Source organism: Notamacropus eugenii, chromosome 3, assembly GCF_028372415.1.
Source record: "Notamacropus eugenii isolate mMacEug1 chromosome 3, mMacEug1.pri_v2, whole genome shotgun sequence".
NCBI classification, from domain to species: Eukaryota; Metazoa; Chordata; class Mammalia; order Diprotodontia; family Macropodidae; genus Notamacropus; species Notamacropus eugenii.
The window spans coordinates 282,410,075-282,433,142 of NC_092874.1; the positions used below are offsets into that span (position 1 = coordinate 282,410,075).

The 23,068-nt window shown below is 38.1% G+C and overlaps 1 protein-coding gene and 1 pseudogene across 1 annotated transcript in view; one reads left to right on the forward strand and one right to left on the reverse strand.

The window, feature by feature from the left end:
• ANKS1B (ankyrin repeat and sterile alpha motif domain containing 1B) overlaps positions 1–23,068 on the reverse strand; it is a 1,189,006-nt gene that overhangs the window by 808,219 nt on the left and 357,719 nt on the right. The window lies entirely within an intron of this gene.
• On the forward strand, positions 11,601–13,807 carry LOC140534538 (heat shock cognate 71 kDa protein-like; annotated as a pseudogene).

Sequence of the window (23,068 nt, forward strand, 5' to 3'; positions counted from 1 at the left end):
CCCCCTGAACTTAAAAAAAAAATTCTTTTTTGTACTCTTGCAGCCCGGGATTGACAAGCATGGGCAGGCACTCAGAAGCTAGTGTTGGGAGAAACAGCATTTAGTGAATTAAAGCTCTCTGGAGACAAAATTTGCTCAAGAGGATAATGTCAATAAGCAATGAGATTTTTAAACAAAAGCAAAAATGAAGGCAGCACCACCATAACGTATCAGAAGGAGCAGTGAATAGGACAGAAAATATGGGCTACTCATCATCTGCGTAAAAACAAACCAAAAGACAGAAATCACCCAAAGTCTAGATGAAGAAATGCTAGGAAGATTCTGGAATGAAAGGTCATTTAGGGTACAGCTTCCTCTCAAATGCTCCAAATATACTAGAAAAAGGTCCCCCAATAGATGAAATGTATCAATGGCTAGAAAAGAAAAATTGAAAAAAAAATAAACAGCACAAGATCATTCTTACAGAAAGAATAATTGAAGACTAGCTCATCAACCCATCTTTTCCTGGGCATCCATCAGCACTTGGTCTTTATCAATGATTTACTATTAGAATTAAAATCTTGGCAATCTTTGGGAGAGAACCACGCCCAGAGCCAGGTGAAGTTCATCAATCAAACTGACCCAGACTTGTGAGAGGAAAAGAAGAAGGAGTCAATGGAAGATTTTGGAGCCAGCAGAGGGAGGAGAAGACCATGAAGGATGCAAGGACACTAAGACACTATTCTACTTACTTTTATTTAATACTAATAAATATTAGTATTTATATGCTAATATATTTATATATTATTATACTATATATTATACTATATATAAATACTATGTATTATTTCTATAGAATTTATATACTATATTGGAGTAAATAAGCAGCCAATAGCAGGAGAGAAAGGTGGAGAGATCTGAATTCTTGGAATATCCCCTCAGCAGTGATTCTAGGGATTCTTCTAGATGTAAGTTATAAAAATAAACACAGAAAAGAGAGCTTTGTAGATGTAGTTCTCTGGTACCAGATTTTGAGGGGCTGTTGTTTTTAGGAGATTTGAAAAAAATTGATTCTTCTGAAAGAGTGTTAGTTATCTGTTACTAAAAGAGAAGTCAAACGCCAAAGGCACAAGAAAAGGAGGGGGTGAACCAGGGCACTTGTAAAGAAGTAAATTTGCTGAAGGAAAAGGAAAACCTTTGACTAATAGTTTCTGTTAAAGACCACTATTTTTCATACAAATACCATTTTGACACAGTTATTAAAGCTAATAAAACCTAGAAATTTGCATCATAAGCCAGAAAATAATGGCTCCATTAACCTAGGGGTTTGTAGTTATTCTCTGTGATATAAAAGGCCTCTTTTCACCTCTTATCCTTCCAATTTGTAAGAAATGGTGACTTTATATCACATAGCATTCATAAACCATTCAATTTCAATTCATATCAATATATTTACCTGTGTTATTATTCCCTATGCTCGTTGTTGAAACTGTAGGAGAGGGAGATTACATTAATTACCAATACTCTATTACCAATAATTACAATATTACCAATAATACCTAGATGCACTATGCCATGATGGCTTTCAGAACATCATAGTGGAAAAGACAGATGTTGACTGGAAGTTAGGTAGGTTCAGAACTGGTTGAACATGTGGCCACAAAGGGTGGGGATTAATGACTCAAAATCAATGGAGGGCCTCCAAGATCATTTTTTTACTTCTTTTCCACTCTACTTTTTTATTTTTTGAAGCATACCATTTTAATGAAGTTCAAGGTCATCCTTATTTTTTCCGTTACATCAAACTGAGTCATTGAACTTTCAATTCATTAAAATCATTAGCTATTTTCCCCAGTAAAACAGCCATCTAAATGTACCTATCTTGCCTTATGTAAGTCAAATTGGTGTGTGTCTGTGTGTGTGTGTGTGTGTGTGTGTGTGTGTGTGTGTATGTGTGTGTGTATTCAAGACCAAGACTTTATCTCTTTTGAATAGCATAGAGGGCTGTCCCTGGAGTCCAGAAGATTCATCATTCTGACTTTAAATATGGTCTCTGATATTATAGCAGCAAGCACTCTGACACAGGCAGGATGGCCTCCTAGCACAAGTTCTTAGATCTGCTCTTCTTAAAGGAAAGCAAATATTAAGGGGGTGAATAATCTTTTTAAATCACATATACCAACAGAGAAACAACAAGCAGAGAAATAAAGAAGAACAGACAGGACTTCAATCTGACCATAAGCAATGTGTACATCGCATACCAAAAGACAGATCCAGCTGTCTGACCATTACATACATACATAGTTACCAGAGAGAGAAGCACCAACATCTGGGTTTTCAAAGCAAGGGGGCTTCTTGAAAGTTATGCAGAGTCTCATCTGGAACATGAATCTTCTTCCAAAGAGTAAGCCCCTAAGCAAAACCTCACCTCAGAGTTTATATACATTCTTCAGAGCTAGAGGGCATCAGAATCTTCTTGACTTGGTGCCTCATTAGAAATTAACAAAAGGTGTGGGTCTCCTACAAAACAAGCTGCCTCTAATCAAGCTCCCCTTAATGGACTTCACCTGAGGTCTATTAATGGGCAGGGAAGATTTTTAACTCCCATTACAGATACTAACTAGCTGTGTGACTATAGGCAAGTCACTTAATCCTATTTACCTCAGTTTCTCATCTGTAAAATGAGCCAGAAAAGGAAATGGCAAACCATTGCAGTATCTTTGCCAAGAATACTCAAATGGGGTCATGAAGAATTGAATATGACTGAAATATCTGAACAATTATTTTTACTATTGAATTTTATCTTACTAGATTCAGCCCAATACTTTATCTTGTCAAGATCCTTTGTGGTCTCCCATTACTCATTTTACTCATTTAATTAGCTATGCTTTCAATCTCTGCTCTTTGTCACCAGAAATTTTTTTTCAATTTAAATTTATTTATTTAAGTTTTCAAAGTTCATTTCCACAAAATTTTGGGTTCCAAATTTTCTCCCCATTTCTCCCCTCCCCCCACTCCAAAACGCCGAGCATTCTAATTACCCCTATCACCAAACTGTCCTCCCTTCTAACATCTCTCCCTTCCCTTATCCCCATCTTCTCTTTAGTCCTGGGGCAAGATAACTGTCTAAACCCCATTACCTGTATTTCTCATTTCCTACTTGTATGCGAGAACAATACTCAACAGTTGTTCCTAAAACTTTGAGTTCCAACTTCTCTTCCTCCCTCCCTCCTCACCCATTTCCTTTGGGAAAGCAAGCAATTCAATATAGGCCATATCTGCCTAGTTTTGCAAATGACTTCCATAATAATCGTGTTGTGTAATACTAACTATATTTCTCCCCATCCTATCCTGCCCCCCATTTCTGCTCTCTCTTTTGACCCTGTCCCTCCCTAAGAGTGTTGACTTCTAATTGCTCCCCCTTCCCATTGCCCTCCCTTCCATCATCCACCCCATCCTGCTTATCCTCTTCTCCCCCACTTTCCAGTATTGTAAGATAGGTTTTCATACCAAAATGAGTCGAATATGATGAGAGTAAGCTTCGTGTTTTATCTCTCACCTCCCCCCTTTTTCCTTTCACTGAAAAGTCTTTTACTTGCGTCTTTTATGAGAGATAATTTGCCCCATTCCATTTCTCCCTTTCTCCTCCCAATATATTTCTCTCTCACTGCTTAATTTCATTATTTTAAGATATGATCCCATCCTATTCAATTCACTCTGTGCACTCTGTCTCTATGTGTGTGTGCGTGTGCATGTGTGTGTGTGTAATCCCACCAACTACCCAGATACTGAAAAAAGTTTCAAGAGTCACAAATATTGTCTTTCCATGTAGGAATGTAAACAGTTCAACTTTAGTAAGTCCCTTATGACTTCTCTTTACTGTTTACCTTTTCATGCTTCTCTTCATTCTTGTGTTTGAAAGTCAAATTTTCTTTTCAGCTCTGGTCTTTCCATCAAGAATGCTTGAAAGTCCTCTACTTCACTAAAAAACCATTTTTTCCCCTGAAGCATTATACTCAGTTTTGCTGGGTAGGTGATTCTTGGTTTTAGTCCTAGTTCCTTTGACTTTTGGAATATCCTATTCCATGCCCTTTGATCCCTTAATGTAGAAGCTGCTAGATCTTGTGTTATCCTGATTGTATTTCCACAATACTTGAATTGTTTCTTTCTGGTTGCTTGCAATATTTTCCCCTTGACCTGGGAACTCTGGAATTTCACCTCAATGTTCCTAGGAGTTTCTTTTTTTGGATCTCTTTCAGGAAGTGATTGGTGGATTCTTTCAATATTTATTTTTCCCCCTAGTTCTAGAATCTCAGGGCAGTTTTCCTTGATAATTTCATGAAAGATGATGTCTAGGCTCTTTTTTTGATCATGGCTTTCAGGTAGTCCCATAATTTTTAAGTTGTCTCTCCTGGATCTATTTTCCAGGTCAGTTGTTTTACAGTGAGATATTTCATATTATCTTCCATTTTTCCATTCTTTTGGTTTTGTTTTGTGATTTCTTGGTTTCTCATAAAGTCATTAGCTTTCATCTGTTCCATTCTAATTTTGAAAGAACTATTTTCTTCAGTGAGCTTTTGAACCTTCTTTTTCATTTGGCTAATTCTGCTTTTTAAAGCATTCTTCTCCTCACTAGCTTTTTGGGCCTCTTTTGCCATTTGAGTTAGTGTATTTTTGAAGGTGTTAAATTCTTTATCATTTTTTTGGATCCCCTTTAGCAAGCTATTGACTTGCTTTTCATGCTTTTCTTGCATCTCTCTCATTTCTCTTCCCAAATTTTCCTCTTACTTGATTTTCAAAATCCTTTTTGAGTTCTTCCACAGCCTGAGACCGTTGAATATTTATTTTGGATGTTTGGGATACAGAAGTTTTGACTTTTATGTCTTTCCCTGATGGTAAGCATTGTTCTTCCTCATCTGAAAGGATGGGAGAAGATATCTGTTCACCAAGAAAGTAACCTTCTATAGTCTTATTTTTTTTCCTTTTTTTGGGCATTTTTCCCAACCAGTTACTTGACTTTTGGGTCCTTTGTCAAGAGTAGGCTATATCTGGGAATCTGTAAGATTTTAGTTCCTCCTAGGTGGCATAGTCAAGCACATACACTACTCTGGGAGCAGAGAGAGATTTTTGCGCCCAAAATCTTAGCAGAGTTTCTTCTCCACAGCCACCTGGCCTCCAGTTCTGCCAAGCCAGCACTGGGGGGCTGAGATTCAGTTAAGCTGTGGGGGCAGGGTCACCATTCAGTGTGAGATAAAGATCTGCTCCCTCAGGGCCTCTACACAGTGCTAAGATAAGAATGGGCTGCTCAGTGACCCCAGGGTTTTAAGATCCAACAATGGATACAGGCTGCTGTAGAAACTGCTGCCTGCCCAATGTGGCCTCCGTGGCAGCTGCCTGTTGCCAGAGCTATGGGAAGGCGCTTCTCTCTTCACAATCAGCTGAAAAAACCCTGTCACTGACCTTTGGCACCTGTGGGTTGAGGGATCTGTGAACCTGCTGCTGCTGTGACTAGGGATTCTGCAACTGGAGATTCTGCCCCTGAGGTGTCCTCCTCTCAGAGACACACCATGCTGTGGCCAAAGCTGGGCTGGGCTCCACTCCACATCCCATGCAACAGACGTTTCCCATGGGCCTTTCAGGTCACCCTGGACTAGAAATCTCCTCCACTCTGTTGTTCTCCACTTCTGCTGCTCCAGAATTTGTTGAGAGTCCCTCTCTGCAGGTATTTTATGGGCTGTGTGGGGAGAGCCTGCATATGTGTGTCTTTCTACTCTGCCATCTTGGTTCCACCCCCCTTTTCCATTCTATTTTACCAAAGATCACACAGCTAATAAGTGTCTGAGGCCATATTTGAACTCAGGTCTTCTTGATTGTAGATCCAGTGCTCCAGCTAGTGCCAGCACAGTCTAGCTGCTCTTCTGAGTTTACTTACTTGTGCGTATATTTTGATATCCTGCATGCATGGGCACAGAAGGGCATGGACACAGATGGATGGACAGACATACACACACACAAACACAAACATAAAGTCCTTGAAGGTATACAGTTGCTTTTTGGGGAGGTGGAGGGTCACTTATATTTGTTTTTTTAGCATGTACTAAAACTACAGTGTCCTTTAGTATGTGTTTTTCCTAAAACAACTAGCTGCAAAAACTCAGTTGAAACAACTGAATGGCAAGTTTATAGAACTTGCACATGATATACAAAGCTAAGAGGCCCAGTATAAATCCTTAACAGACAAACATTCTACACACTTTTACCAAAGTGATTTTCCTGAAATGCAGAGCTGACCACTCACTCTCCTATTCAGTCAAGTCCAGTGACTTGCCTTTGCCTCTAAGGCCAAAAAGAAACTCTTCTATTCAACTTTTAAATCTCTTGCCAGTTTTGTCACACCATCCTCATTGAAAATTCTCCTTTAGGCTAATATTGTGAGCCATCCAAACTGGCTTTCTCTCTCTTCCTCACACAATGTCCTGAATTTGCACCTTAATTGGCCTGAAATATGGAGTTATCACTCCCACATTGTGACTTTCTCTATTGAGGTATCAATATATCATGGGTCAGCATAAGAAATTAAATGGAAATTTTGTGAAATTTTGTAGATGCTACAAGTGAGCCATGAAGTCCAGAAGATGAGAGAGAAAAAACTCAGAAATGCATACAATAGATGTATGGTATTGTATAATATCAACACATTTTATCTTTTAATGCCAAAATTATACCCAAATTTTACAATAAGGTACTGTAAACACTCCATAAAAGAAAAAGAAAAAAATTTGGACTTCTCTGGTATGAAGGGAGAGCCAAAAAATTTTACACATTTTTTTTCAGATTGAGGGGGCGCTACACCCTTAACCTCTGTGATGTGGAAGAGATAACTATACTCCTTTCTCACCTCTACCCCATAGCATTCTCTCTTCCTTCAAGACTAAACTCGAGCACCACATTCTACATGAAACCTTGCCTGATCTCCTCTAAGTATCTGTCAATACCTTCCCTCCCAACCTGTCTTATATTTGAACACTTTGCATATGTCTATATTTATTCTCCTTACGTTTATGCTGTATATATTTATGTATGGATGAGTTGTTTCCTCACTAGAATGCAAATTCTTTAAGAGAAGAAATTGTTTCATTCTTTATACTTGTATTCCCAGGTCCTCGCACAATGCCTGGCACATAGTAGACACTGAATTGATGCTTGTTCATGGATTAATCAACCATCCTTCATTTTTGTTTCCTTGTTAAGCACAGACTAACATTCTATTCTCTCAGACATCTTGCCACATCTCAGTTACTATACTTTAGTGAAAGCTCTGGGTCAAGGTCCGCCATGCCTCTGGCTTGTTTGCCATGTCCTTTCGCATTTGTAGACGTTGTTTTGGAAAAATATGAAATAGTCAAATTCAGGAGCCCAGGGAAATAAAGTCTAACAAAAAGTAATACAATTATTTCCCCAGAGCAACTTGGGTTTGTTTGTTGTTTTGTTTTAAAGGTTCCTTGGTGTCAAGAGGAGGAAAAGTAATTTTTTTCATGAATGTTTTCCGTGTTTTCAATCAATTTAACAGGCAGTACTCATGATAGGTTTTTTGCTTACACAAAGGTACCTGTCATTTGTACTATGAAACTTATAAAACTATGGTCTTTTAACAGTTTGGGCAAAGAGAACATGAACTGTGAAAATGTGTCAGTATTTAATTGGATTTTCAGTATAATACAATGTATTTTCAAAATAATTATGTCAAAGTCTGTGTGGTATTGTAGATAGGGAAATTGGTCTCAGAACCAGCAAGACTGGTTCAAATTCTACTTCTGACATATACTATGTGACAGCAGGCAAATCACTTAATCTCTCTGGACTTTGGACAGCTCTTTCAGACTATAAAATGCCAAGAAGTTGGCCACTTCTATTGGTGGAGGGAATTTCCTCTTCGAGGGAATTTCCTATACCGAGGAAATCACAGATCGAATATTAATTCTATTATTATGTATTTCTTCATATAAAAGAAACTTGGACTCACAGCTGGAAGAGAATATAGTCACAATCTAGTCCAATTAACTCATTTTAAAGATAAAAAATCTGAGATCTTGAGTAGTCACTTGACTTTCTGAATGTCACCGAAGCAGCATATGATTGAACCAGGATGTGAACCAAGGTCCTCAAAATGTAAATCAATCTATTTATACTATCTATTACAATATATTGGATTAACCACTAGAGCATTTCTGATCTCGGTTTACAAAGCCTGAAAACAACTAGGATTTCTCATATCTATCTTTTGTCAGTTTGATTCTAGGAAAGTTCTGGAGATGTTTCAAAGAACTTCATGATATTTTTTAATGAATATGATTTTTAAAGGTAATAGTGAATTAAACAAAAGGAAGCCAACTTTGACCCTATTAAAAATACAAATATGCTAATTACTTAAAATCTGTTATACCCAGGGCTTCCAGATTTCCTGGGCTTAATTTCCTCCCCTACATAATGAAGGGTGGCACATATCCCCTCTAAGGTCCTTTCTCATTCTAAATGTCTTACCCTATGATTCAGCACCATACTTGGGTAACTTTGAACAAATCAATTAATTTGTCTGGGGCTGTTTCCTCATCTGTAATATGGAGGGGGAATTGGACTAGATAAATGAGTCAATCAATCATCAACAATTTATGAAACATCTACTATATGCCAAGAACTATACTAGGTAACGAGGATAGAAGTACAAAGAATGAAATAATGTCTACTTGTGCTTACATTCTAATGGGGTAAAATACATCTGGCATAGGGGATAGAACTCTGGCTGTACTCAGGAAGCCCCGAGTTCAAATATTGTCTCAGCTGCTTACTAGCTGTGTGACACTAGGCAAGTCACTTAACCTGTCAGCCTCAGTTTCTTTGTCTATAAAATAAGTGCTTAAATAGATGGCTTCTGAGGTCCCTTCCTCATTGCTGTATGCCTGTGAAACCTAAACAGTCTATCAGCACCATACCAGAAAATTGAACCACTTTCATTTGTACTGTCTTAGGAATATTCTGAAGATTAATTGACAAGGTAAGGTACCAGACACTGAGGTCCTTCTTTGAGCTGAATGGCCAAGAATTAAACTCTCCTGCAGACAGTGCAACTCCTCATTGTTTGAAGGCCAGGATGTATGCTTCCCTCAAAGACTATTTTATGAAGAACTCACACAGGTCAAGCATTCACATGGAGGTTAGAAGAACTAATACAAGGACAATCTCAAGGTTTCTCTGGAGAATTTTGGAATCAATTGTGAGATGCTGGAGCAGGACTGCCCAACATGATGTGCCCACATCCAAAAAGGTTCTTTATTCTTTGAGTGAAGTAGAATGCAGTAAGCTCAAAGGAAATGTAAGAAATACATCTCCACTCCAAATGTTCTTATGGACTATTTGTGCCTGTGGTAGAGCCTTCTGATCTTATATCGATGTGATCAGCCACAGTTGGACAAACTGTACATTGATCAGGACATCATGATGTCATTTTGGTCCTCTCTGAGCCTCCCTGGCCAGGTGGAAGCTAAGCGGCTTAATGAATAGAATGAGGGCTGTGGCATTAACACCGGAGCTTAAATGCTGACTCAGACACATCCTGCTTGTGTAACCCTTAACCAGTCACTTAACCTCTATTGCTTTCACTTTCTTAATCAGTAGAATGAGAAATAATAATAATAGTACCTAGTGGGCTGTCTGGAGGATCAAATGACATAACACCATCTACATAAAGTGCTTTGTTGTTGTTTAACCGATCCTGACCCTATTTGGGGTTTTTTAGTAAAGATACTAGTGTTATTTGCCATTTCCTTCTCCTACTGATTTTTGTTGTCTACTCATTCAGTTACGTCTTATTCTTCATGACCGCATTTGGGGTTTTCATGGAAAAGATTCCAGACTGCTTTGTCATTTCCTTCATCACCTCATTTTATAGATGAGAGAACTGAGGCAAGTGGAGTGAAGTGACTTCCCCAGGGTTACACAGCTGGTAAGGTCAGATATGAACACAGGTTTTCCTGACTTCAGGTCAAGTGCTCTATTCACTGAGCCACCTAGGGGCCTTGGAAAGTGTTTTGCAAACCATAAAACATTATAAATCTTTCATTCTTATTGTTATTCAAATGATGAAAGCTAAGTAATGAAAACGACTTTGGTTGTCTGAGTAACCCAATCAAATCAAAAGGCTTTTCCAGGTAAATCCCCAACTCAAAGCACCTTTTCCTCTAAGCAGTTACCTCGTACATGCCTTGTACTTATCTTGAACATGACTAGTCATTTTCCTGTTCATCTTCACCAACAGGAAAGGGACTGAATTTTTATATTTCTTTTCATCCTTGGTATTTAGCCCAGCGCATAGCATATAGCAAGTGCTTAAAAAATGTGCATTGTTTGACTGACTGACGATGAGATGCTAATGTTGCCTGGCTAGCCACTAGTCACTACTACAACAAATAAAACCCCACACAAAGGTGAATGGACCAAGCTTTCTATCATAGCATTGGACCATCCCACACTCTCTGCCTGTACTCAAAAGCAAAATACAGATTATTCTTAGATGATCTATTTTGTATTTTATCTGTGCTTCTTCTGTTCACATACATAATCAAGGGCTGGCTCCGTATGTGTATGCATATGAATGTATGAAAGCAAACTATTACAGGAAATTGCACTATCTCATCTGGTAAATACTCTGGAACTCTCATTGCTAAGAGAAGGGAGAAGCAAGACTGTGATACAATCAATTCCCATGAAAATGATATACTCAGAGCAGCAGTTTGCAGAAGGATGGACACTGATATTCTATTGTCCCTTCCTTTCAATAGCATCTCAAAAAAAGTCAGTGCTAACTGATTACACACCTTTGTTGGTGACTCAGCCCATCATAAGAATCCATCTAGCTAAGCAGTAAGAAAAGAGATTGCCCATTTGGGCTGTGTTTCCATTAGCAACATTGATAGTTTCCGGGGGAAATCTAATGACTAGAACATGAACTTAGCACTGAGAACTTGGATGTTGAGAGAAACTTTAGGACTGACAGCACAGTGTATTAGAGTTGGCAGCAGTATGAATGGAATTCATACTAGATGGAATGACAATTAGGAACAGTGTGAACTTGGCCAAGTCAGGGAGCATCATTTCCCACAACTCTAAAATGGAGGTGCTAATACTCACACTAACTTCCTAAGAGATCATAGGATCAGTCATAGAGATGTTAGAAGTCATTGAGTCTAATCCCTCCTTTTTACAGTTAAGGAAACTGAGATACTGAGACATCAAGTGATTCACCTGAGGCCACCTAGGTAAGATCAGAATTCCAAGTCAAACCCAGATCTCACTCCAATCAGTTTTCTTTTCTCTGTGCCTCCCTGACACCCTTTAACCTGCTTCTCCCATACAACTATTAGTTGGTCAAAGGTAACCCACCACGAGTCATTCCTTTGCTCTTCTGATGACCTATAAAAATTTTTCAGAAACTCCGCTATCCTGTGACTCACATGCATACAGGATCATAGGGAGAATATAATTTAAAAATTTTTTAAAAATGTTTTGTTTCACTACTCAGCGCAGCAGCAGCTCTTCTTTCTCCACAGCGGTCAGCTACAACCCCCGGTTCCCCAGCAACCATGTCGAAGGGACCCGCAGTTGGCATTGATCTTGGCACCACTTACTCCTGTGTGGGAGTCTTCCAACATGGGAAAGTGGAGATCATTGCTAACGACCAAGGAAACAGGACCACCCCCAGCTATGTCACCTTCACAGACACAGAATGTTTAATTGGTGATGCTGCAAAGAATCAAGTTGCAATGAACCCCACCAACACAGTTTTTGATGCCAAACGTCTGATTGGTCGCAGATTTGATGATGCAGTTGTACAGTCAGACATGAAGCACTGGCCTTTCACGGTGGTGAATGATGCACGCAGGCCTAAGGTCCAAGTGGAGTACAAAGGGGAGACCAAAAGTTTCTATCCAGAGGAAGTGTCTTCTATGGTCTTGACCAAGATGAAAGAAATTGCTGAAGCTTATCTTGGGAAGACCGTCACAAATGCCGTCGTCACAGTACCAGCCTATTTCAACGATTCCCAACGTCAGGCCACTAAAGATGCTGGCACCATTGCTGGTCTCAATGTGCTCCGAATCATCAATGAGCCAACTGCTGCTGCTATTGCTTATGGCTTGGACGAAAAGGTTGGTGCCGAGAGAAATGTGTTGATCTTTGACCTTGGAGGTGGTACTTTCGATGTCTCCATTCTTACCATTGAAGATGGCATCTTTGAGGTCAAGTCCACAGCTGGGGACACCCACTTGGGTGGGGAGGACTTTGACAACCGAATGGTCAACCATTTCATTGCTGAGTTCAAGCGAAAGCACAAGAAAGACATCAGTGAGAACAAGAGGGCTGTTCGCCGTCTTCGCACCGCTTGTGAACGTGCAAAACGCACCCTCTCTTCTAGTACCCAGGCCAGTATTGAGATTGACTCCCTCTATGAAGGTATTGACTTCTAAACATCAATCACTCGAGCCCATTTCGAAGAGCTGAATGCTGATCTCTTCCGTGGTACACTGGACCCTGTGGAAAAGGCCTTAAGAGATGCCAAGCTAGATAAATCACAGATTCATGACATCATCCTGGTGGGTCGTTCCACTTGAATTCCGAAAATCCAGAAGCTTTTGCAAGACTTCTTCAATGGCAAGGAGCTCAACAAGAGTATCAATCCTGATGAGGCTGTTGTTTATGGTACAGCTGTTCAGGCTGCCATTTTGTCTGGAGATAAATCTGAGAACATGCAGGACTTGTTGCTGTTGGATGTCACTCCTCTTTCTCTTGGAATTGAAACTGCTGGTGGAGTTATGACTGTTCTGATCAAATGTAATACCACCATCCCCACCAAGCAGACACAGACATTTACCACCTATTCGGACAACCAACCTGGTGTGCTTATTCAGGTTGATGAAGGTGAGAGGGCAATGACAAAGGATAACAACCTGCTTGGCAAATTTGAGCTCACAGGAATCCCCCCAGCACCCAGAGGTGTTCCTCAGATTGAAGTGACATTTGACATTGATGCAAATGGCATTCTCAATGTTTCTGCTGTGGATAAGAGCACAGGCAAGGAGAACAAGATCACCATCACCAATGATAAAGGACATCTGAGCAAGGAAGACATTGAGCGTATGATCCAGGAGGCTGAGAAATACAAGGCTGAGGATGAGAAGCAGAGAGACAAGGTGTCTTCCAAGAATTCTCTTGAATCTTATGCTTTCAACATGAAGGCTACAGTGGAGGATGAAAAACTGCAAGGCAAAATTGGTGATGAAGACAAACAGAAGATCCTTGACAAATGTAATGAAATAATCAACTGGCTGGATAAGAACCAGACTGCTGAGAAGGAAGAATTTGAGCATCAGCAGAAAGAGTTGGAGAAGGTCTGCAACCCCATCATTACCAAGCTGTACCAGAGTGCAGGGGGCATGCCAGGAGGCATGCCTGGTGGATTCCTGGGGGGTGGAGCAGCCCCATCTGGAGGTGCTTCTTCTGGACCCACCATTGAAGAGGTGGACTAAACAACAGAAGAAAGAGCATTCCACACAGCTTTTCCAAAAATTGAAGGACTCAAAATTTGTAGCCAAGGCAGTGGCAGTTTAAAAGTAACATTTAAGCTACTGTATAAATCTGGGCATTCTGAATACTTGAATGTGTGCAGAGGGGAGAGAAGTGAACAACATTGCACTTTATCAGTACTGTAAACAAGTGGAAATGCAATTCTTGTCCTGGAGAATAAAAATTATTTAAAATTGGCACCATAAAAAAAAAATGTTTTGTTTCAGCAAGAACTTTGGGGTCATTGAAAATATTGGGCAAATTTTCCAAAGCAATCTAGTTCTCTATTCAGTTCTGGATCCAAGTCACTGAATGCAGAGGGTCCTTCCAAGATGTGCTGATAGATCAGCTCTATGAGTTGTCTAGTCAACTGCATATCAATCATAGTCTGGACAACAGGCACTGATATACTCATAGATTTAGATCTGGAATGGTCCTAAGAGTCCTGAGTCCAACTACATCATTTTAAGGCTGCAGTAACTGAGGCTAAGATGAGGCAATAAAAAACTGAACAGAGGTGAGGCACCATGTCCAGGGTTACATGGCTGGTATGTGCCTCAGGAAGGATGTAAGCCTAGGTCTTCCTAACTCCAAGTCCTGCTGGCCATCCATTGAATCATACTTCCTACCCATTACTCCTCTGCTTGGATTTTCAGTGTGAAGAGTTAGAATGAGTTCATTTGATAGAAATAATATGCTCTGTAAATTAGCAGCTAATTTGTAGCAGGGTATTTTTTTTTAATGGTCTCTGTTTCTATTCTCAGAGCAGGAGAGGTTCAGTATAAGAAAGAAAAGAGAGAAAACATTTCCCCCCCCCCTCCCCCCGCCCCGCACTAAACTTTGAATTAGAGACTCTTTTTGAAAATCCTGCTCTGTTTCTTAACTGATTGCATGACTTTTGGCAAATCACTAGACCTTTCTGGGCAGGGCCTCCATTTCCTTATCTGTAAAATGAGGAAGTTGGACTCAATGAGCTCTAGTTCTGAGCCCAGCTTAAAATCTATCACCTTTTTCCACTGCTCTGTCCTGTTTTTTTCAACACAGCTTACAAGTACTTACAAGTAGGTTTTCTGAGTTAGCAGGGAGAATACCCACTAGTTCTTACCAGAATTCTGCATGCCATTAGTTTTTTGTAGGTATATTTTAGAATTCAAGGCATTTATAGAGCTACTTATCCCTTCCTTTCTTCCTTTCTTTTCTTTCTTTCTTCTAAAGAGTTAAGAATTTCTGACGGACAGACATAATCACAGTCAGAGGTCTAGGGGTGATAAAATGAATGAACCTCCTGGAACGTCTTCCCAAAGCATGACTGCTTTATGGTTATTTGATTCCTGAATTAAAGCAACTGGCTGATATACATAAGATCTAAGATTGATAGTGACCTTAGCCTAATGAATTGTGCTTTATTTGAGAAAAGTCTCCAGAGAGAGAAGTGATGAACTCTGTGTGCATGCTGAAGTATAATTTTCTTACTTTCTTTATTTTTCTTGCTATTTAAAAAAATATGGCCAAATATGGAAATGTTTTGCATGATTTCACATGTATAATTGATATCATATTGCTTGCCTTCTCAGTGAGTGGAGGAGGAGTTGGGAGAGAGAGAAAGAAAGGGAGGGAAAGAAGAAGGGAGGGAGTTAAGGGAGGAGATAATTTGGAACTCAAAATTTAAAAAGAAATGTTAAAAATAAAATTTTTTTTAAAAATATCATCATTATTGCCAGGCCTTCATGAATTTATAATCTACTTGACAGTATAAGACATAAAAAATTAACTCAGACAAGGAAATATAATCCAAATGCAGATAATAAACACGGAAGGGCAATGGACCAAGTTCTACTTAACCAACAGGTCAACATACAGGAAAACAATATATAATCATACTAGAAATATCACTAAGCTAAATATATCCTTTGAGAGGGTACTAAATAAAACATATAACTTCAAACATACCCATATTGTTGATTTCTTTAGTTTCCCTCTTTTGTATTATTTCTTATAAGGGTAGGTTTTCTGAGGGAAGGAGGCAGTTACTACAGAATTGACAGTGATGTATAAAGGAAAGTAACACAAAAATACTGGATTAAAAAAAGACTATACTTTTGAAAAATGAACTACCTATCACATAACCCAAATTTCTATCATTTGACATCCAAAATAGGGATTTCCCCATTTCAAACAACACTGATTTTCATAATACAATAAAAGTTTGTAATTTCATTTTGATTTCTCCATTAAAAAATAAAGGAGAAAATAAGAAAAGGAAAATTGAGTCAGCTTCAGATAGGTAAATACAAAGAAGTGGCAAGATGGGATAGAGATACTGGACATTCTAAGGTAGGAGAATGAAGTAGCAGCAGCTCACTGTGACATAAGCAAAGGCTGAAATTATACAAAAGAATAAAAAGACTTGGAGAGGAATCAAGTTTGTCTTTCCAAACAGAGCTTCAAGAATGCTGTTACTTTTCTCAGTTCCTGGTTGGTTTCTGCGTTTGTATCTTTGTTATTGTTATAAAATGAACCCACATCTCTGATGTACAAGTCAGAAAGTGAGTGAGAGGAAAATCTCAGTGTGGGACGACTTGGGAGGTGGTGGGTGTAATCACAGTGGCACTGTGAGCCACCTGGTGTGGGGGGTTTATCTAAGAGTTCCTAGAGATGAGGAATAGTTCCTATAGCAGAGATGGAAGGTTGTTCCCTGCTGTTCTGAAAATGGTAGAATGAAAGCTTTGAAGCATGGGGCTGTTTCTAGGTCTCAATGTCAAGATGTGCAGTATACAAACTATCAAACTTTGCCAATGTCAAACCATCATGTCCTTCAACCTGAAATGGCTCTGTCCCTAGTTATTTCAATTAAATTTTTATACACATAAATGGATCCAAGTGTCTTAGGGAAAATCCTTCAAGAAGCTGCTCATTAAACCAATATAAAATCATATAGTCAATGGATCATATCACTAGTGACAGGGACAATAGTTACTGGACCTGTAATTTCATGGGTGCAGGGAAATCCTAGATGAGGAAACTCCTTTGCTAAAATTCCCTCTACCTGATCTGTTATTTATAGTCTTGAAGTTTTCTAGAGTTCTAAAAGTTTAAGTGAATTTTGAAGAAGCACATAGGCAATATATGTCAAATGAAGGATTTTGATCCAGTTCTACCTGACTCCAAAATCCATTCTCTATTCATGGTTCCATACTGGAAGGATTTTCAGAGATTGCTAAGTCCAAATTTCTCACCTTACAGATGAGGAACTTGAAGTCCAGGTGATTTATCCAGGGTCACACAGCTAGTAAACAATTGATGCAGGATATAATTATCCAGAATTGGAAGGGACCTCAAAAGTCATTTAATCAATCTAATGCCAACTTGAATGGGAAATTCCACTAGGATGAGGGTTCTTAAACTTTTTTCTTCATAGATTTTGGCAATCACTTCTTGATTACTCAGAAAAAGGTAATGTTTTTAAATACTAAAAAATGCACAAGGTTAAAAAACCAAGTACAGTGAAAATAAAGATTTTTTCCCATCTAAGTACACAGATCTTGTAAAATTTATGATCCATGGACCCCATGTCAAACATCTCTGCTACGGATAATCTGAGAAGTAGGATATCTATCTTACTTCCTAAAGTTACATTAGTTTCTAAAAATGTAGTGCTTCATTAAATTGTTGATGGAGATAAATTTTGTGGTCCACTCAAATCTTTATGTCTTTGTCATGTGTAATGTCATTCCACTAAGACTCCTTCATTCTGTACCCATGAAGGTTTGGGATTTTTTCCTGAATACATACATTTAGTTTGAGAAGTGTCAAAATCCAATGGATAGGGTGTGAACCTGGAATCAGAAAGATCTAGATACAAGTCCAGCCTCTGGTATAGTGTGTGATCCTGATGTAAATAAGTTAACCTCTCAAGACCTCAGTTTCCTCTTATGTACAATGGGGATAGTAATATCTTACATTTATGGGGCTGCTTTGAGGATCAGATAAAGGTTGTAATGTGTGTAAAATTTTTTTGCAAACCTTAAAATGCTATGCAAAGGCTATTTTTTCTTTCTTTTTATTTTTCTTTCTCCTCCTCCTCACGATTAGAGCACATAATAAATAGATTAAAAACATACAAAAGATAATTTTGGAATAATTAAACACTGTTTCACCAAGCATTATGAAGTCTAATAATAATAATATTATTAATAATGTTATTTATAAATGAATGTTATTAATTATTTTATGTTATATTGAATGTTATTAAATAATGAATGTTGTTCATGAATGTTATTAAATGAATAAATGAATGCTATTAATAATTTATTAAATAATGGCAATTAATAATAACAACAACAATAATAACACTGAATTTTTCAGTAGAGCTTAAAGTTATTTACATTTGGATTAAGCCAATGAAGGTAAGGTCCAACAACAGAATCAAAGGGCTATCTATGGGTGACATCCTCATAAGCTCAGCCAACAGTATGCCAACAAACAAATGTTCAATAAATGACTGAGAGAAGAAGGAAAAAGAGTAGAAATAAAGAACAAAGAAAGGAGAGAGTTAAAGGGTAGAGCCAAGGTGATAGAGAGAATCCAGGAAATTGCCTGAGCTCTCCCTAGTTTCCCTCAGAACCAATGTTAAAACAGACCTCTAAAAACAGTTGGGAGTGAAAGAATCCATAAAAAGATGGAAAGAAACAAATTTCCAGTCCAAGATAACTTAGGACTTAAGGAAAGGTCTGCCTCACTTTGATAAAAGAGGAGTTCAGCCAAGCACAGGCAGTGTCCAAGCAAGTCAGTAAGAGGCTTTTAGCCACAGCACAGATCAACAACCAAGGTACCAAGATCCAGGCACAGCAGAGAAGTTGTGAGGACTCCAGCCCCAGTTTAGCAAGCAAACTGCCAACCCCAGGACACAGAGCAAAACAAGTGTGACTAGGCATGACCATCCAAGCACAGTCGGCAAGCTGCCAGCCTCAGAAGCTCCAGCACAGAAAGCCAGTGACCAGACTCCTGATCCCCATTGCAAGAAGTCTGAGACAATGTCCCCTGTATCCCAGGAGGAGACCTGAAATTTTAAAAATGAGCAGAAAACAAAAAAAAGCCCATACCATAGAAAGCTACTATGGTGACAGGGAAGATGAAAACGCAAATTCAGACGACGGCAATGCCAAAATGCCTATATGTGAATGCTTAAAGGGGGAGATGAATTGATATGAAGCCCAAAAAGTCATCTTGGAAGAGCTCAAAAATGATTTTCAAAATCAAATGAGAGAGGTAAAAGAAAAAATAGGAAAAGAAATGAGAGTTATACCAGAATATTATGGGAAAAACAAGGGGTCAATAGGTTGGAAAAGAAAGCACAAAAACTGATTAAAGAAAACAACTTAAAAAATAGAATTGGCTAAATGGAGAAAAAAATCCACTGAAGTAAACAATTCCTTTATTTTTTTATTTTTTCCCTCATCTCCCCCTTACCCCTACCCCAGGACAGAGTGTATTCTGATTGCCCTTTCCTCCGATCTGCCCTCCTTTCTATCATCACCCCCTTATCCCCTTCCCTTCTATTTTCCTATAGGATAAGATAGATTTCTATACCCCATTGCTTATATATCTTATTTCCTAGCTGTATGTAAAAACAACCTCTAATATTCATTTTTAAAGCTTTGAGTTCCACATTCTCTCCATTCCCTCATGGACACCCACCCTCATTGAGCAGGCAAACAATTTGTTAAAGGTTATACATGTGTGTCATGCAAAACACTTCCATAAGAGTGATGTTGTAAAAGACTAATTACATTTCCTTCTATCCTGTACTGCCCTTTATTTACTCAGTTCTCTCCATTCACCTGTCCCTCTACCAAAGTGTTTGCTTCCGATCACCCCTTCCTCCAATCTGCCATCCATTCTATTATCCCCCCTCTCTTATCCCCATCCCCCCAGTTTGCCTGTAAGGTAAGATAAACTTCCATACCCAATTGAGTATGTATGTTATTCCCTTCTGAAGCCAAATCTAATGAAAGGAAGGCTCACTTACCTTCTCCTTCTTCTCCTCCACTATAAAGGCTTTTTCTTGCCTCTTTTATGTGAGATGATTTACTATATTCTGCCTCTCCCTTTTTCTTTCACCTATTACATTCCTCTAAATCCTTAATTTTCTTTTTTAGATATCATCTCTTCATATTCAGTTCACCCTGTGCACTCTCTCTCTCTCCATATATAAATATAATATATATATTATAATATATAATAATATATAAATATATATGGATATATATATACATATATATATGTATATATATATATATATATATATATATATATATATATATATATATATATATATATATATATATATATCCATGTAGAAATGTAAACAGTTCAACTTTAATAAGGTCCTTATAGTTTCTCTTTCCTGTTTACCTTTTCATGCTTCTCCTGATTCTGGTATTTGAAAACCAAATTTTCTATTCAGTTCTGGTCTTTTCAACAAGAATGTTTAGATGTCCTCTATCTCGCTGAAGTTCCATTTTTTCCCCTGATATATTATACTCAGTTTTACTGGGTGGCTGATTTTTTATTTTAATCCTATCTCCTTTGATCCATGGAATATAATTCCAAGCCCTCAATCTCTTACTGTAGAAGTTGCTAAGTCTTGTATTTTCCTGTGTTTCCACAATGTTTGAATTGTTTCTTTCTGGCTGCTTTTAATATTTTCTCCTTGACCTGGGAATTCAGGAATTCAGCTACAATATTCCTAGTAGTTTTCCTTTTGAGATCTCTTTCAGGAGGTGAATGATGGGTTCTTTCCATTTTTGTGTTACTCTCTCGTTCTAAAATATTAGGGCAGTTTTCCTTGATAATTTCTTGAAAGATGATGTTGAGGATCTTTTTTTGGTCATGACTTTCAGGTCTGCCAATAATTTTTAAATTATCTCTCCTAGATTCATTTTCCAGGTCAGTTGTTTTTCCAATGAGATAGTTCACATTGTCTTCTATTTTTTACTTCTTTTGGTTTTGTTTTATAATTCTTCATTTCTCATGAAATCATTAGCTTCCATTTTCTGCATTGTAATTTTTTAAAGAATTATTTTCTTCAGTGAGCTTTTGAACTTCTTTTGCCATTTGGGTTAGTCTAATTTTAAAGGTGTTATTTTCTTCAGCATTTTGGGGGTTTCTTTTAGCAAGCTGTTGGCTTGTTTTTCATGATTTTCTTAAATCAGTCTCATTTCTCTTCCCAATTTTTCCTCCACTTCTCTTACTTGATTTTCAAAATCCTTTTTGAGTTATTCCATGGCCTGAGACCAATTTATATTTTTCTTAGAGGCCTTGGATGCAGGAGCTTTGGCTTTGTTGTCTTTTTCTGGATCTAAGTTTTGATCTTTCTCATCACCAATGTTGTTAAAAAAAAATTTCTTAACCAAGAAAATAAGAATCTATAGTCCCTTTCTTTTGCCACTCCCCCATTTGCTCATTTTCCCAGCCAATCACTTGACTTTTGAACTTTTTTAAATGGAGGGCTCCAGAAGCAGCCTCTGCTTCAGCAGTGGCTGCAGCCACCCTGGAGGTGGGGCTGGGACTAGACTTTGCTCCCCTCTCATCCAGGTGAGAGACCCTTCCCTCTGTCCTTTGAAGCTATTCTTAGCATTTGTGGGTTCAGAAGTCTGGAATCCACAACAGCTGCCCATGATTCAGTCCTCTCAGGCCTGCTCACTCCCAGTCTGAACCAGCATGGTCCACACTGAACTGCACTCATCTCCCAGCCTGGTGTAATAGACTGCTGCTCTAGAATTTTAGAGTCATTTTTACAGGTTTTTTTGGAGGGGTTTGGGAGAAGAGTTGTAGCAGGTCCCTACTTCTACTTCACCATCTTGGTTCTGCCCCCAAAAAACAATTCCTTTGAAAGTGAAAATGGCCAAATTAAAAATGAGGTTGAAAGACTAACTGAAGAAAATAATTCCTTAAAAATTAGGATCGGGCAAATGGAAACTAATGATATTTTGAGACATCAAAAATCAAACAAAATCAAAAGAATATAAAAATAGAAGAAAATATAAAATCCTTCATTGGAAAAACAACTGACCTGGAAAATGGATTCAGGAAAGATAATTTAAGAATTATTAGACTACCTGAAAGTCATGATAAATAAAAGAGCCTGGACAGCATCTTTCAAGAAATTATTGAGGGAAAATATCCTATTATCAGAAGGTAAAATAGTCATTGAGAGAATTCGCCAGTCACTTTCAGAAAAAGACCCCAAAATGAAACCTCCAAGGAATATTGTTGCCAGATTCCAAAACTATCATGAAAGGGAGCAAATAATATAAGCAGCCAGGAAGAAACAATTTAATTATCATGGAACTACAGTCAGAATTATACAGGACTTAGTAGTTTCTACATTAAAGGACTGGAGGACTTGGAACACGATATTCTGGAAGGCATAGGGACTAGGATTACAACCAAGAATCAACTACCCAGTAAAACTGAGCAGGGGAAAAGATGGACATTCAGTTAAATAGAAGAATTTCAATCATTTCTGATGAAAAGACCAGAACTGAACAACAACAACAACAAAAACTATCTTCAAATACAAGATTCAAGAGAAGCACAAAAAGGTAAACAGGAAAGAAATAAAACATAGTATTCAATAAAGTTAAATTGTGTCCATCCCCACAGGGGAAGTTGATACTTGTAACGCTTAAGGACTCTATCTCTATTAGAGCAACTATAAGGAGTATACTTAGATAGAGGGTATGATTATAAACTAACTTTGATGTGATGATCAAAAGAATTAGTCAAGGATTAAAAAATAATTGTACCAGAAGAAGAGGAGAGAGCAGAATGGGGTAAATTATATCATATGCAGAAGCATAAAAGACCTATTATAGTAAAGAGGAAAAGGAACAGGATAAGTATTGAATTTTATTCTCAACTGTTCTGACTGAAAGAGGAATAACAGGAACACAGTTGAGTAAAGAAAACCATCTTACCCTAAAGGTTTGTTGTTCACAAGAAATACATCTTACTACTTATAGCAGCTCCTTTTGTGCTGGCAAAGAATCAGAAATGGAAGCAATATCCACCAACTGGGGAATGGCTGAACAAGTCGTGGTGTGTGAACGTAATGGAATACCAATGTGCTATAAGAAGTGATGAGCAAGGGGATTTCAGGAAAACCTGGAAAGACTTACATGAACTGATGCTAAGTGAAGTGAACACTGTCCACAGCAATAGTAACACTGTGCAATGATAAGTATGATTGACTTGGGGTCTTCCCAGCAATATAATGATCCAAGATAATTCCAAAAGACTCGTGACTGAAAATGCTATTCACATCCATAAAAAGAATCATGGAGTCTGAATACAGATCAAAGCATATTATTTTCACTTTGGGGGGATTTTTTGTGGTTTTTCCCTTTTGTTATATTTCTTCTTTCACAATGTGACTAATGTGGAAATGTTTCCATGGTTGTACATGTAGAAT